Source organism: Haliaeetus albicilla, chromosome 16, assembly GCF_947461875.1.
Source record: "Haliaeetus albicilla chromosome 16, bHalAlb1.1, whole genome shotgun sequence".
Classification (NCBI taxonomy): Eukaryota; Metazoa; Chordata; class Aves; order Accipitriformes; family Accipitridae; genus Haliaeetus; species Haliaeetus albicilla.
Window position 1 is genome coordinate 28,097,749 of NC_091498.1, and position 16,701 is coordinate 28,114,449.

Below are 16,701 nucleotides of genomic sequence, written 5' to 3' on the forward strand. Positions count from 1 at the left end.
AGCTCAACAAATTATTACTGTTTTGCACTGAAATGTACTTGAATTTCCTACCTTTCATTTAACAATACAAATTCTGGCTTCTAACATACAGTTTTGAAGAAGCAGACTTGCAATAAAACTGTATTTTGGCAATGCAGCAGTCACAACACAAACATAACAGGAATACTGCAGTTGTGTTGCACAAATGCTTCCTTCAGCACTGCTCAAATGCACAGCTATGTAATGAGATTAATAAATACGATCTGCAACTGCTGAGGATCAGATTTGAACCTTCCAAACGTCTGCACTGATTTGGGGCTTGGAAAACAAGAATCACATTCAGCTTCGTGTTGGTTCAAACTTACAAGATCTATGCGTCTTCACATTGGTTTATACCCAGTACTCACTTCCCTGCATCCTTGAAATAACGCAATAAAAAGAGATTTCATGTCAGCTAGTTGACATCGCAAGTGAAATGCACATAACCCTGCTAACAGAAGATATTTTTATATGATCTATCACCAATATAATTACCATACATTCATGAGAAAGTCTCACCTGACTTACTGGAAGACTTTTCAAATTATTACAGTTTAATGAGAAATACCTAACGTGACTGAATAAGGCTGATTATTTAACTGGGGACTTTCACAAAAGGGCGGGCAGGCCGGGTTCAACGATAACTGGTAATTATATTAGCATCTTAATTACATAAAAATAATAGCGGAAACATGGCAGAAAATCTTAAATTAACTTCAGGTTACTAAATACAAAGAAAAAAAAATGGACCTCGCACAATGCTTCAGAGACCGTCGCGGCACAATCCGAGCTGCCCACGATACTGGGCCATGCTCCACTGCGCGATGTGGAGATGGTCTCGGTCTTCTCCCTTTGCTAAGTGTAAGCAGAATTCAAATATTGTTGCATGAAAGTTTCTACTTTCCTCCTCTCTTGTAAGACCGCTTGCTTTTCAGACATTTCCACATCTACGGCCATTTATCACTGCGCACACACGCTAAAAAGGCCGTGTCAAAGCCTCTGAACGTGTGTTCAACAGTCCTCAGGAACAAATGTCACTGTCCACATAAATGCGAATAACTGCCTGCATAGGCACCAACTTCAGCATCCTCCATCTACTGCACGTTTTATAAACTAATGTGTTAGCAGCTGCAGGGTTAAAATCATTTCCCTTATATTACAAGTAGTTTCGTCCTTGGACAGCAGAGTCAGTCTGTGGATGAGAGAAGAGCTTAAGTGGCTCCGCTAAGTGGAGATAAATGTTGCTTTTGCAGTATGTTGAAGTTGCCAATGAGAGACACATGAATGCAACCTATGACACTTCAGAGCAATCAGTCCTGCAGAGCATTTCAGCACTGCGGCATGCTACAAATAAACAGTGGTGTCAGAAGAGTGCGTGTATTCTTTAAATGGCACAAACAAATTCTTAACGAAGATGCTTTTTCTCGCGATACCTGCACAATTTCATGAGAAGTAACAGCTTAAGCTCTTGCAGCAGTTTGAAATATTATCTGTCAAATGTAATTTTCAAGGCGAGAACAGACTATCTGTCCTCTTATATATTACCTTATTAACATGTGCCTAGCATGCCTACCTAGAACAGATGGGAGCCTGACTGGACCTGTCTGGTATGACCTAGGAGACAGTTTACAAGGTTCATCAGGGTCACAGTGTCAGAAAGAACATTTAAGGTTTAGATAACAATTAAATAACTATATTCAGATGCAAATACACTATGCCAGGTTTGCTAATATTAAGCTCAGTCACATTCTACAGCACAGTTTATTTGCGCTGAAGGCCAGCATATTTCTCACTGACTGCTGGAACACAGCAATATAAAAGATTTTGAAGCCTATACAAAAATCACGGTTCAGAGCTTAGAAACACATCATAAAAGTACCTGAAATTATATTTCAAGATGTATATCATACTTCTGTTTAATGTGCAATCTTCAGTTTTAAGTACTAGGCACAAAGAAACACTGCTTGCAAATTTCTAACATCTACCTTTATCAGTGACCGTTAATTACACTTGTTTTCACGCAATTGATTTCATGCATTAGGTATAATTTACTCTGTCACTAGGTGTAACTCTCCCCAGTAGACATTCAGACCGATAGGAACAGTAATATAAGTAACACGTAAAGGAAAAACACACAGGGAAAGATCCAAAAAAGCACTCATGTGCCTCAAATGCAATGTGGACAGAACGTAGCCAACTATATCTGAAAATGCCATTCAGCATTCCTCCCTAGCTCGTCTCTCCAGCCTACCCGCCGAGCCCCATTAGAGACGCCAGGAACCTGTGTTTTGCACAGAAACCTTGAGACGACGCATAAGCCTTTGGCACAGAATGAGGTGTTGTCACTTGGAATAAGTGGAAAACAATCTGCCTCAGTCTGTGCGGACTCCCAACCCCAATGTCCTCACGCCCAAGTGTCCCAAGAGTCTACCAGGGAGTCCCACAGAAAGCACTGACTGCCAGAAAGAGCCTCCTGCCTCACGCCACGCAGGTCCCCGCGAATTAAGGCAAGCAAGTGAGGTTTCCCGTCTGTATCACTCTCATCCCACAACTGAACACGTAGGAAACATGGGAGCAGGAAAGCAAGAGCATGGATGCAATAACTCCCTGTGTTAGTGGTTACAGCAAGCAGACGTAAGATGGGAAGTCTATTGCCTGTCCTCCACTCCAGCTGCGTGCAGGTGATTTTTTGTTTCTTTTTCTTTCACCTGATGAACATTTAATGCAACGGGTACAAATACTCAGTGGATCAAACTTCAACATCTGAGCTACTTCTGAATTCCAGGGCTTTTACGGCAGAAAAAGAATGAATAAGTAATGGAGCACTCAAAATCACTTGGCAATAACCGTTAGCAACCACTTACAGATTCCCACTCATTTTTATTTTGGCTCCAACTACTTCTCTGTGATGCCACAGAAAATTAGTTTCTAAACCTTCTTCTGAGCCCACTCTATTTGCCAAGTATTCAAAGATAAGCGATAGGTGGATCTGGCTATTCAGTTATCCTTTCTTCAGATACAATGAATTCAAACTCCCCTTGACACCCACAGCAAAAGATGAATGCTTGCTGTCTATGTTTATTCTAACCTGTGCGATATAAACACCGCCAAGCATATTCAGCATGAAACTAAAAAACTAAGTGCCTAATTATGCAAGTAGTCTCATTGGAGTCAATCACTTACTTTTAGTTAGACACATACCTTGCTCAGTCAGGTCTAAAATTACCACATTAAGAATTTTCTCACTTGCCTCTCTCCAAAGGCTAAGGGAATACTGCGCTGTGCACGCAGGACTGATTTGATTACCTCAATCTTTTATTGGAAAATAACGTATGTCATGGCAATGTCAGACGACTATTGTTTCCTTTGTTCTGTTCAGAGGGAGGAAATAATAGGTGTCAGGAAAGCAGTACAGCCATGTGTCTCAGTAATAAAAGTGGCATATTAATGAGCATCCGTAAACCATTATAATTAATGCAGGGGAATGGATATTGCCTACTTAAACTCTGCAAGTGTTCTAGTAGCTCCACACCCAACTGCCATTTTATTCCATCCCAGGGCTTTCCACTCACAGCAGCTCCTTCGCAAAGCCATCAGACACTACAAAATCATATGCTCGAGGGAATGGGCGGATACATTTTAATAGTGCAAGTGACAGTGGAGAACAGTTATCCAGTCTGTTCATCAGTGGCAGCAAACGCGTGCCATAATCTATGGGAGGCATATACGTATACCCTTGAGGCTACAACATAATTAACAGGCTACAGGGGAAGACGGATAAAATGGACGTGCACAAAGATACGGACGCGTATTGCTTTTACTTTTTAAACAACAAAGGTGCATTTGTGAATTTTACATCGTTTTAAAATTTCAAGCCCTGCTTGATGTGCCTGCGTAGCACGTAGCCTTCAAATAAGTAGTCCGTTTTGAAGTTTAGCTTCAAAAATCCAGCCTGACAATTCCCATCTTTAGGCATGCAACGAAAAAAAAAAAAAAGAGAGAGAGAGAAAAAAACCTGCAAGCACCATCAAGGTGACACACTAAGATGCTTGAGTATTTATCAGCAGAATAACAACATAGGTCACGCAGCTCTAGCCCTTCAGGAATACCTAAATAAAAACTCTTAGTTTTTATGACATACAAATTGTTCATTTTTACTCTTGGATGACTGAATTTTAACTCACGTTGAAAAGTGGGACCCCTTCAATTCCCACCTCTACTTAGTTTACTTTAACTTCTAATTCCCTCTGCACGTAATGTGTTCTAAGCTATTTTAACTCACATTCTTCTTGTAGTTCGTGTACTGCATTCACCTAATAATTCATTTTGATGATACAATCTTCAAAGCACCATTTGTTTTTTCTAGTAGGTTCTGCAATAGATTCTTTTTCACGTCAACATTTCTTTCAGGTACCATTCACAGTATACTGTTTAAGCTTGCCATTAGTCTTGTACTTAGCATATGCTCGCCTAGCATAGCCACATTTATTATTTTTATCGTTGAACACTTTAGATAAGAACTCTATACACACACAGGGGTGCCTCAACTTTTCAGCATGTTGCAGAGGCTAAAACACCAGCACCACTGTGAAACAGCTGAACTGGAGACTCTTTCCAGATAAAAACATGCAAATTATCCCATCAAACATCCTGCATGGCTTCCAGACTTGCCGTTCCCAGTGCTGAACCACTAAATGCAACCTCCAAAACTAGTAAGCCAGCCAACGTAACTCATGCAAACAAAGTAAGCAATGCCTACACGCAAGGCAATTCAAGTTTTTCTTACTATAAAATACCATTTTCAGTAATGCGGTCAAGTAAACCATTTGTAATTAAGTTTTTCCTACGGTGGATATCTACCAGAAGCTGCATTGTAGCAAAAAATCCATCTATTTCTCAAAATAAGTAACAGGTTGTTTGGTTTGGTTTGTTTTTTGTTGTTGGGTTTTTTTTCTAGACTTTCCCCTGTCCCTGGGCCCCCACTTTGACACAGAGATTTGAAGGATGTGCCTTTTGCCACATCTCTGAATCATCTCAGTTTGTAAATGTTTAATCACGCCCTCTTAATATTCTTCCAGCATTCATCACATTTCACTATGGTGCACGAGCCACACCAAAGCAGGAGAGGACAAAGACCCAGAGGAAGGGTGTAGCTGGGGAACAGAGGGAATGGGAAAACAATGAGGACTGCAGGAGCTGCAGAGAGGAAAGTCAACTGTAACACACTTGCCTGGGAACCTGGAACTGAACCCCTTGTCCCACATCCTCCTCCAATGGCAAGACCACAAAGAGTAATATCATCCTCCTCGAGTCATGGAAAAACATAAAAGAGTGTGTGATGGGTTGACCCTGGCTGGACGTCAGGTGCCCACCAAAGCTGTTCTATCACTCCCCCATCCTCAACTGGACAGGGGAGAGAAAAATATAACAAAAAGCTTGCGGGTCGAGATAAGGACAGGAGAGATCATTCACTAATTACCGTCACGGGCAAAACAGACTCAATTTGGGAAAATTAACTCAATTTATTACAAATCAACCAGAGTAAGGTAATGAGAAATAAAACAAAATCTCAGAACACCTTCCCTCCACCCCTCCCTTCTTCCCAGGCACAACTTCACTCCCGGATTTCTCCACCAAGCCCCCTCAGCGGCACAAGGGGGACAGGGATGGGGTTTACGGTCATCACACGTTATTTTCTGCCGCTTCACCTCCTCAGGGGGAGGGCTCATCACACTCTTCCCCTGCTCCAGCGTGGGGTCCCACCCACGGGAGACAGTCCTCCATGAACTTCTCCAACGTGGGCCATTCCCACGGGCTGCAGTTCTTCACAAACTGCTCCAGCATGGGTCCTTTCCACGGTGTGCAGTCCTTCAGGAGCACACTGCTCCAGCGTGGGTCCCCCACGGGGTCACAAGTCCTGCCAGAAAACCTGCTCCGTGGGCTCCTCTCTCCACGGGGCCGCAGGTCCTGCCAGGAGCCTGCTCCAGCGCAGGGTTCCCACGGGGTCCCAGCCTCCTTTGGGAACCCACCTGCTCCGGCGTGGGGTCCTCCCCGGGCTGCAGGTGGAGATCTGCTCCCCCGTGGACCTCCCTGGGCTGCAGGGGGACAGCCTGCCTCACCGTGGTCTTCCCCAGGGGCTGCAGGGGAATCTCTGCTCCAGCGCCTGGAGCACCTCCTCCCCCTCCTTCTGCACTGACCTTGGTGTCCACAGGCTTGTTTCTCTTACATGTTCTCACTCCTCTCTCCGGCAGCTGTTTCTCACTGTCCCAACTTTTTTTTCCTTCTTAAAAATGTTATCACAGAGGCGTTGCCACTATCACCGATTGGCTCGGCCTTGGCCAGCGGCGGGTCTGTCTTAGAGCCGGCTGGTATGGGCTCGCTTTCTCTCGAACACAGGGCAAGCTTCCAGCAGCTTCTTATAGAAGCCACCCCTGTAACCCCCCCCCCCCCCCCCCCCCCCGCTACCAAAACCTTGCCAAACGAAACCAATACAGAGTGTTACAGGCCCCTCCTGAAAACCTGGACAAATGCTCCCACAACTAAACCGCCACGCTACGCTGATAGCGGAGAGCTGATGTAAAGGCAGCTAAGGTACATTTTTACTCTGTTGCAATCAACTGATAAGAACAATATAGATTGGTTTCTGAAGAACCTGGTAACATCCTAAATTCAGTACAGATACTGGGACAGCAGCTAACAGTAACAGGATCACACAATGAACGGCAAAAATAATAAACACTGAATACCTACTTTCAGGACTTCAACTTCTTCACCGATTGATGTGTTTATACCGTGCACTGAACAAGGCAGAGGGACCAAAAAACCCCACACCACCTGTGATTTTATCAGTAAGGACCGTATTTCAGCAGTGGATGCAAGTGATTTAAGACTGAACAGGTGACCTAAATATTAAATATCCCCAAATGCTTGATTTTGGAGCCTTAATGTTTCTTTTGGTTTGATTCCTTAGGTATTTTTAAAATACTTTTGATAGTTTCTGTGGAGAAATCACAGCCCAGTGGTTTAGAAACAGACCTGTCAGTCTGGGAACGGCATCTGAATCCTGGATCAGGTACTGACTGCGTGTGTCACATTTGACAAATCACTTAATGTTTTTACCTTGGTTTACTGTAGTGTGGGAAATTCATAGGAACAGAAGGCTGAAAGAAGTTTTCTGGCTGGAGTCTATTCCACTGCTATGGTAAAGAACAGCCCCACAAAGCCCCTCTGAACATCTCAGTGACCCCTTTGTACAAATAAAGAGTACATAAATAAATGGCTAATATTATCCTTACCAAAAAGGGATTGCTCTAATAACAACCTCAGCCAGAAGAACATAAAAATAAATCGACCAGGTCGTTCCAAAGGGCCTACTAGCCCAGCATCCTCTCTCTGACTACAGTCCATAATGAATGTCAAGGGAAAGAACAGGGCAAGGATCTTGTGACACTTCCTAAGGATTCCCCATGACCTTCCTCAAACCAAATACCGTGCATCCACTGATTGGGATTTTCTTCCTATGCGCAGCAGCTTTTTCAATCTGTCTAGCCTCCTCACCACCCTGTGACCAAGGGATCTCCACATTAATTACGTACTGTGTGAAAAAGTACTTCCTTCTGTATTGGGGTGACAGCACAGTAGCTCTCCTGTTGCCAAAAATAATAACTGCAATGCTCTTATTTTACCCTTGGGCAAGATATTTACATGATCAGTTTTCAATATTGTTTGGTTATATTCTACAGGGAATAGAAAGAATTTCATGGTTTTGGCATCCTCCTGCCTTTTAATGTGCCTGTTCCGTATACGTTAATCCTGCAATGGTTGCACACTGTAACTGATTTCACAAGAGAGAGCGAGCCCCGTGCTGCTATTGAGCTCCTATTGCAGCACAAGAGTCAAGCCAAAGCTGCAATAGGCTTTGTGCAGTGATATATTTCAAGATGCTCTTACTGAACCGATTTTTCCCACCCACCATGAAAAAATAAGTACTTTGTTCCAAATAATGGCACGGCAAGCTCCTAGGCAGGCCAGGAGAGTCACAGATCTAAACAGACTGGTTTTCACACATCGTAAGGATTACAAGTTTAAAGCAGACAGTACTGCAGACCAAATGACTGACCACGGTGTCTATTCCTCTACTGTCAAAAAAGCAGTAGAGCATAGCGAATAAGTTCTTTGAACGAAGGGTGTGTTTGAGGACTTAATAATTGATATTTTTTGTTTCAATTTTACATTTTAATACTGCAGGAGGGAAGAAAAAAGTACTAATTTGGGGGACACGAATGAACCACTCTAGCAACATTAGAAAGCTGCTTCTTGACTTCAGGAGACTCTGGATTCGGCTCCTCAAGGGGTTCTGGGACAGAGACCTGCTGCAGGCAGGAGGGGTTTGAGGTGACCTCAAACAGAGTGTAGAAAGTACAAAGTATGGTGCAGACATTAAAGTAAAAGCTTCACATTTTTGCTTTTATGAACTACTCTTTTTAAAAAGAGAAAGAAATGAATATTGAAATAGTCCCATGTTCCTATACAACCCAGTTTTACTGCGCAGGAGATTGTGGGGAACATACCTGTTAACTTGTCATCACCTTGTGTATTAGGTCTGCGTGGCAAGGGTGTGGGGGGTTTTTTTGGGGGGGGGGGCTACAGGGGTGGCTTCTGTGAGAAGCCGCGAAAAGTTCCCCCCTTGTCCGACAGAGCCAATGCCAGCCGGCTCCAAGACGGACCCGCCGCTTGCCAAGGCCGAGCCCATCAGTGATGGAGGTAGGGCCTCCCTGATAACGTATTTAAGAAGGGGGGGAAAACCCCTGTGCATTTGCAGCCAGGAAAGAGGAGTGAGAATATGCGAGAGAAAGAACTGTGCAGCCCCCCAGTGCAGAAGGAGGGCAGGAGATGCTCCAGGCGCCAGAGCAGAGATTCCCCTGCAGCCCCTGGGGAAGACCACGGTGAGGCAGGCTGTCCCCCTGCAGCCCAGGGAGGTCCACGGGGGAGCAGATCTCCACCTGCAGCCCGGGGAGGACCCCACACCGGAGCAGGGGGATGCCCGAAGGAGGCTGTGACCCCGTGGGAAGCCCGTGCTGGAGCAGGCTCCTGGCAGGACCTAAGGACCCATGGAGAGAAGAGCCCAGGCTGGAGCAGGTTTGCTGGCAGGACTCGCGACCCCGCGGGGGACCTACGCTGGAGCAGGCTGTGCCTGAAGGACTGCAGCCCGTAGGAAGGACTCACGTTGAAGTTCATGGAGGACTGTCTCCCGTGGGAGGGACCCCACGCTGGAGCAGGGAAAGAGTGTGAGGAGTCCTGCCCCTGAGGAGGAAGGAGAGGCAGAGACAACGTGTGATGAACTGACCCCAACCCCCATTCCCTGTTCCCCTGTGCTGCTGGGGGGAAGGACGTAGAGAAAATTGGGAGTGCCTGGGAAGAAGGGAGTGGTGGGGGAAAGGTATTTTAAGATTTGGGGTTTATTTCTCATTACCATACTCTGATTTGATTGCTAATAAATAAAAGTAGTTTCCCCAAGTCGAGTCTGTTTTGCCCGTGATGGTACTTAGTGAGTGATCTCTCCCTGTCCTTATCTCGACCCGCGAGCCTTTCCTTACATTTTCTCTCCCCTGTCCAGCTGAGGAGGAGGAGTGATAGAGCAGCTTTGGTGGGCACCTGGTGTCTAGCCAGGGTCAACCCACCACACTTTGTAATTCCTTTGTACATGCCATATAGGACCACGATCCTAGAGGGAACTGCTGATTCTAAACAAACAAATGTAAACCAAAGCAATAGGACACAATAAGCAACTGAGTCCACGAGAGAATCTCTGATTCAGAATCTGAACCTAGGAACCCTCATAAACATTCACGAGTAGGTCTGATGAGCTCTTTAGACTTACTTATATGAGCAGAAGAACCTGTTAGATGAAGCTTTAAAATATTTCAGGTAACTACAGTGTTTCTTTCCTTTTATGCAGATAAAACAGTTGCTCTGGACTGGACCATTTCTTCAGCAAGCATGAATCAGCACTACACTCTTTTTAAATTAGCTATAAATCTAGTGCGGGGAGACAATCTATGACAGCAAACAGATCAGGATCTGGATTCTGACAAGTTACATTAGACATGGTTTTTAAATCATCTATTTCCATAACTGATGTGCATTCTAAATCACCTCGAACAATCTCACACACAGAACAGGATCCAATCAGCAGGAAATACTGTGCCCTCAGTGAGGCTGTAAAATGGAACTGCATAGTGGTGGATATGTATAGCTTAGCTCTTAATACAAAACTAATTACGCCTGAATTTCAACATCTCGCACGACTAAATTTAGGTGACGATGTTCTACGGGCAAGAAAAAATTATCATAAATCACCTTAATTTCATCAAAATTGTTTTAAATCAGAGTCCCAAACCAAACCAAGAACAACATTTGCAGTGAAGGACCTTAAAAAGTATGTGGCAAATAATTTACAAAGGGATTTTCTATAACTCAAAATCCAGACACTAACATAGCAATTATAACAAACATACAAACTTGATAACTATCTAATCATGAACAAAAATACAAATATTCTTACATTAAAACTTCAGTATTATTGAAAATTTAGTGGTTTCAATCATACTGTCTTGATTCTGACTCCAACCATGCTAGTTTTAGAATGAAAAATCTGTAAGAATTCTAATTGCGCTGTTGCGTAACTGTATGGGGTTAAAATTATTAAATCGGTTACATCTAGAACGCTTCACCCAAAAAGTGTGACTATCCAGCATCTTACATTTGCCGTGGCATTTTCCACATGTGCCAAGTGACACCAAAATGCATGCGAATGCACTTATCTGCTTTTGCAGCGATTTATTCACTATGCATTAGGTATAAAAAAACTACACAAAGCTCAAGACTGTGAAGAATGAAGATGAGAATCTCAGCATGAGTCAAAACTCCCATCTTCTTTCTTGAGATTTGTGACTATTACACCAAAACAGCAATTAAAGCCATGATAAGGCACATCAACCATTCAAAGCCTTACAGCTACAAAAATCGAAGGCCATAGGGAAAGACATGTTTGTACCTTTCCACTTTAGTCTCGGCCTACATATTATTCATAACGTACTCCAATGCTCCATAAAGACTTTCAACTCCACCTCCAACAGACACACATACATGCAAAAAACATAAACCTAAGTGGCAGTTAGTCACCTTACAGTGATCTGATATGCTTTAATATCAAGATATCAGCACATCTGACTGTCTCACATTGCTGGCATTTAAAGTTAATCTACCTTAGCATTGCTGATGTCAATGTAAAAGGGACACAAAAAGCAGACAACCCAGCACAGAAATAACCACAGGCTGGGTTTGGTTTTTTTCCCTTCTTGAGCTCTTACCAAAAATACTCTTGAGTATTTTTCATAGCAGGTGAAATTTCCTAACAGATGAAAATTTCTTTGTCTTTAGTCATCTGTTTACTACACCATCACTATACTGCCTACACATTGGAAGACAGACAATTTCCTTCATGGGCACGTCTTTCAGATTATTAAATATATTTCAGACTAAGAATTACTTTAAAAAAGAAATACCTGCTTGGAAACAAAGAAGAAAGCTGCAATGAAAGAAAGCTCCGAGACTGCCATTTGTTAAATCAACACATCCATCCAATTACAATTTCTGATTAAAACAGTGTAAAATAGGCCAACTTACTGATTTACATCAAACAGAAGCAATTTTCAAGCCCGTGATGTACTCTGGTAATCAGTAAACATTCTGAGTGTATTGTGAATAAAGACTCCACATGATTATTCCCATTACCTTCCAAAAGATAAGAGTCTCTGTTCAAAATCTGGTTAATTTTCATATCAGGTTCCCAACGTGTTATTCATGAAGTGGCCAGTAAGTTCATCAGTAACAACCGCACTCCCAAACACACCTTCCAAGGCAAATATATACAAAGAACTACAGTACAATTAAGAAACTAATGCAGACTTCCAGATTACACCAGAAGAACTGAGCCACTGAAAAAGAATGGCTTTCATCTTTAAGACTCCACCATACACCGAGTTGTAATCCCTTAAGTGTCTCCTGTGAAATGCTTCAGAAGAATGTAACGGGGGAGGGAGGAGGGAGAAATCATATTCTCTATTCTGGCAGAAATAAACCATTCTACAGCCTGAATACTGATTAGAATAAACACTGGTTTGATTTTTATTTCACAATACCTAATGTTTCTCTGCCCAGGCATCAGTCATATCTCACACATTTGTTTTAAGGTTTATGACTGTAACTAAATCCACCTCATTTAATCATTCTAATAAATCTACACTTCAGTAGAAACCACTAAATGAGATATTAATAGCACACTAAATATACCTGTTAGACAGACTACACAAGTAAAATATAGAAGTACAATGAAAAATATTTGCACTTAAGTGCTGGCCTTCTGTTCGTTGCCCGCTACAGAGATATACGAAAAAAAAGATTAACAAACACACCCTGTCTGTGTTTCAGAAGAATTACTCCTGTTTACCACCGGAGTATATTCAAGGCTACTTCTATTTTTCTGAACATGTAAGGACTTCTATGTGCAGAATTTATACTTTAAAACAAACATTTGGAACAAAATACCAAGAGCTAGGACAAGGCTTGCATACTACACGTAGGTCTCCTTGTACAAAAGAAAACAACCGATTGCAACAAAACCTTGATGGTGACTTGTGCATTGTTCGCGCTGAAAAGTCAGATCTATAGTCCCTACAAAATCTCATGGGTGGGGTTTTGTTTGTTTGTTTGTTTTAAGGCATTTAATCCCAAAAGTCATCAATTATTTTAGGAAACCTGCTGATGTTTCAATATACCTTAGCTCCTTTCTTTGATTTCAGTCTGTGGTACAAGGCGCAAGCTCTATAATAAACTTCTGCTAAACCGTAGGACTGTATGTCCCACAGCAAATATTCTCTAGCTTCCATCTCGCTACGGTAAAGTAGATGGTGGAGCACGAGGTCCTTGATGTTTTAACAAACGCCGCATCCCACTTCAACACGTCACATCCACAGCGTGTGGTGCAAGGCTGCCAAGCGGAACTGGAACTAGAACTTATCAAGGCAAAAAGCAGAGAACGATGTTTTCCCTGTACGCATTTCCCAGCCTCCCAGATTCCAGCCCCGCTAAGATTTCACGCAGAAACACTGCAACGGTCCACACACCAAGAGCCTTTATAGTCCAAATATGGTATTTGTCTCTGCATTCAATATCCCTAGTTCTTCAGCTAGAGTCACGACAGGGAGTTTTACTCATTTTATACATGACAGAGCTTTACTCTCACACACACAACCCTGTCTACAGGTGACGGGTTATTCATAAACCTAGCTGTCCTAGGAAAATAAAACTTCTTTCATCTAACCACTGCCACTAAACACTGATTTCCTACAAGGTCCATCTTGACAGGCACACTGCAAAGTGCCATGTTGTACCAGGTAGTCATTTGCCCACCACACCTTTTTTTTTTTTTTTTAAAACAACTAGAACACTCAGTTGCTAAACCATTTTTTATTACCTTTCCCTTCTACCCTAAATTACTTGCCTTTATGGTGCACTATTAAATCCTATCCTGAAGTTTAGTGAAATTGCTCCAATTGTCCTTATTGCACCCTCACCTATGAATTCTGTATTTCACGTACATAATTCAAGTAAAAGGGCACGGCATGAGTCTTCTGTTACCCACCTACAACTTCTTCTATTTCCCAAATCACTCTTAGTTCTTTTGAATTTTTTCAAAGTTTCCTTCAGAGAAAAGAGCAACTTAACAAATCTGTAGATTCAGAATCTCTATTCAACTAGTTATACCTCTGTCCTCTGCCTTTAATGCCGTAATTTCTTCCGGCAAAGATCTCCCTATTTTACTTTTCATTTTCTGAAGAAATCCTAAGATATAATCTATCTGATTCAGGGTCCAGTATTCTGTCAAATTTACTAATGGTGATGGCACAGCATTGTCCTGCCTTGTCATTTCAGCTCATCTCAGCCTCATTCTGTTCTGATCTATTGCCAAAATTTCAGTGTCTTTCTGAGGTGCTAAAGCCCACTTCTTACAGTGAAATTGAGAGCATCCATAGTAAATAAGTCTTATTTGTCTCTATTATACGGTCTCGCAGTCTAGATATTGGTAACTACGTATTTATAAAGATTTTCCTGTGTTCATCTCCGCTTCTCTTTCCATTTTTATGTCACTTAAACTATGGCAGTATCTATTTTAATGCAGAAGTGCATTTGGTCTCGGTCTGCGCTCTTTTCCGCCACCTTCCTTCATGACAGTTTCCACATCTAGTTTGACACAATCCAGTCCTTAATTACATAGTCTAGTCTACCACATTTACAGTAAAGCAATTCCTTATGCATGAAATTTATTTTTCTACTCAAGTATGACAGCCTGATTATACAGATTTTTTTTAAAATATTTGCTTTCCTCTCCAACATTTGTTTTTTGTTTTTATTTCTAAATCCCCAGAAATCATAATATTCATATCCAGATTATTTCTGTCCTTTTTATTTCTCCATAACTTTTCACAAAAAACGCAAACATCACAAAGTCCTGCCAGAGTCATTTCATTATGTTTACCAGTAGTTCACCATGCAATTTAATTTAACTACACATACATCTTCTTTTCTAAAATACAAGTAACAGCATTCTGGTTTTATTATAAAGTCTATCACAGGGTTATCCAGTAAATTCAAAAAGGAACATTACTCTGATTTTATTTTTTACAACATTGCTAAAATAGATTGTTGAAATAGATTGTAGAATCAGGCACAAAGCCAGTCCTTTTCTCTCATCATGAAATTACTATTTTTCTATTTATGGTTTTGTTGGACAATATTAGCAAGGTTTCTTATTGAACTGCAGAGATAGGTTATTTCGGAAGCAGTCGGAACAACTGTTTTGTGTATGCGCACATCTATAACATGTAAACATTTATAAAGCACTTACGGATGACTCAAGGAGAAATGTTTATCATATCTTCAGATGGTACTACATTAAACTTACCACCTTGGCTTATATCGATTTTTTTCCAATCTACATTGCCTGAAGATAAAACCCCAAAATATTACTACAAGACAACATAAGCTGTTTATAGTTGTCCCGACACGTTCACACCTCTTTCCTTGTGCCAACCCTAGCATTTGCGCAAGGAAACTGCTGTGACTGGTAACTGATAAGGTACCACCATTAAACTTGGTAAAAAAAGAGGCAAAAGCGGTGTTTCTGGTGCTACCATGGGCAGAACGGGAACATTTCTTAAATTGGCACTCCAGACTTGTAAAAACCTCAAGCGACCACAGGCTGAGAAACTCAGACTACTATTTTACACTGCGTGTTTCATTATGTACTGAAATGCGCACGATTCTAATATTAGCTGGTTTGCAGTAGTAACTATTCCATGCAGTGCCGGATTATTCTTATCCCTAGTGACTTTCATAATTATGAGACTGCAAACCCCTTTCTACAATCTCCGTTTTTTTCAATTTATGCTTCCCAGTCAGAATATAAGAATGCACTTTGGTTCCTCTATTTCCATGTACATCTATCTCAAAAAAGCAACTATAACTACATTCGCATGTGCAATTCAAGGCATACTAAAAAATATATGTAATATATATTTTATCCACAACTCGGATGTCAACAGAACTTTCAGGGTAAAAACATTATTGCATTTCTCCAGTGCAATTTCATTAGTTCAACGTTACTAGACGAATAAATATGCAATAGGAGTTTCACTTTGAGTTTTTGGCACATTAAACCAAATATCCAGGTGTGCCAATGACAAAAACCAATGTGAAAACATGTTTTTTATGAACTAATCCAAACATTCCTGTTTCAAAGAAATATGATTAAGAGATGGTCATGTTGTATTACCCTCAGAAAAAAAAAAAAAAGGTATCACAGACAGGCTGTTCACTCAGACTTCCCTCAAACTATAGCTGTCTGTGCTGCAATTTACATTTACTGTAATCAAAGACTGAGAACATACTACAATAAATTTGTCGCCAGTATCACCTGTTGACCTTCAATATAGACAGATGAAGGTTTAACTTGCCCACCATTTTCATAACATTTTTGTATTCCTTCTTAAATCTTTACAAACCATTTTACAGTTTTCAATATAGGGATGCTCTCGGATGGACAGTACCCAAAGAAAGTCATACCAAAAAGCAGTCAGACGGTATATGCTAATTCAGCAGTTGACAGGCTAATCTTGGTGAAGAACTTAAGCTTGAAACAGGAATGACATCAATCTTCTTTCTCCTTTAAGGAATTGCTTGGCCAATTTACAACATTCTGAAAAATTAATATCCAGCCTCTTATGCCCCCAAACCGTACAGAATATTTTACCCAGTACATTCCTCAATTTAAATAGTTGTCATTGAAAGAAAAAAAAAAGTTAGTTTTCTATTACTGCAATTCTGTTTAGAAAGTCAGAAAGCACGCAATCCTAGGCAAGACAAAAAATAGCTTTTTACGAGACAAATAATTCATAAACACGAGTTACAACTCAATAGTACTTCATGACATAGCCCTCACTAAGCCAACTATTTAATAAATATCCTCCTCTGTCTCTATGCAAGATATTTGCTTCTCTTTCTCTACTGAAACAAAAACAAAAAACCCCACCCTAAATAAATGACCTACCCCTTCACAGAAGG

The 16,701-nt window shown here is 41.4% G+C and overlaps 1 protein-coding gene across 5 annotated transcripts in view; it reads right to left on the reverse strand.

The window, feature by feature from the left end:
• NELL1 (neural EGFL like 1) overlaps positions 1-16,701 on the reverse strand; it is a 299,225-nt gene that overhangs the window by 104,034 nt on the left and 178,490 nt on the right. The gene's annotated exons all lie outside the window — the stretch shown is intronic.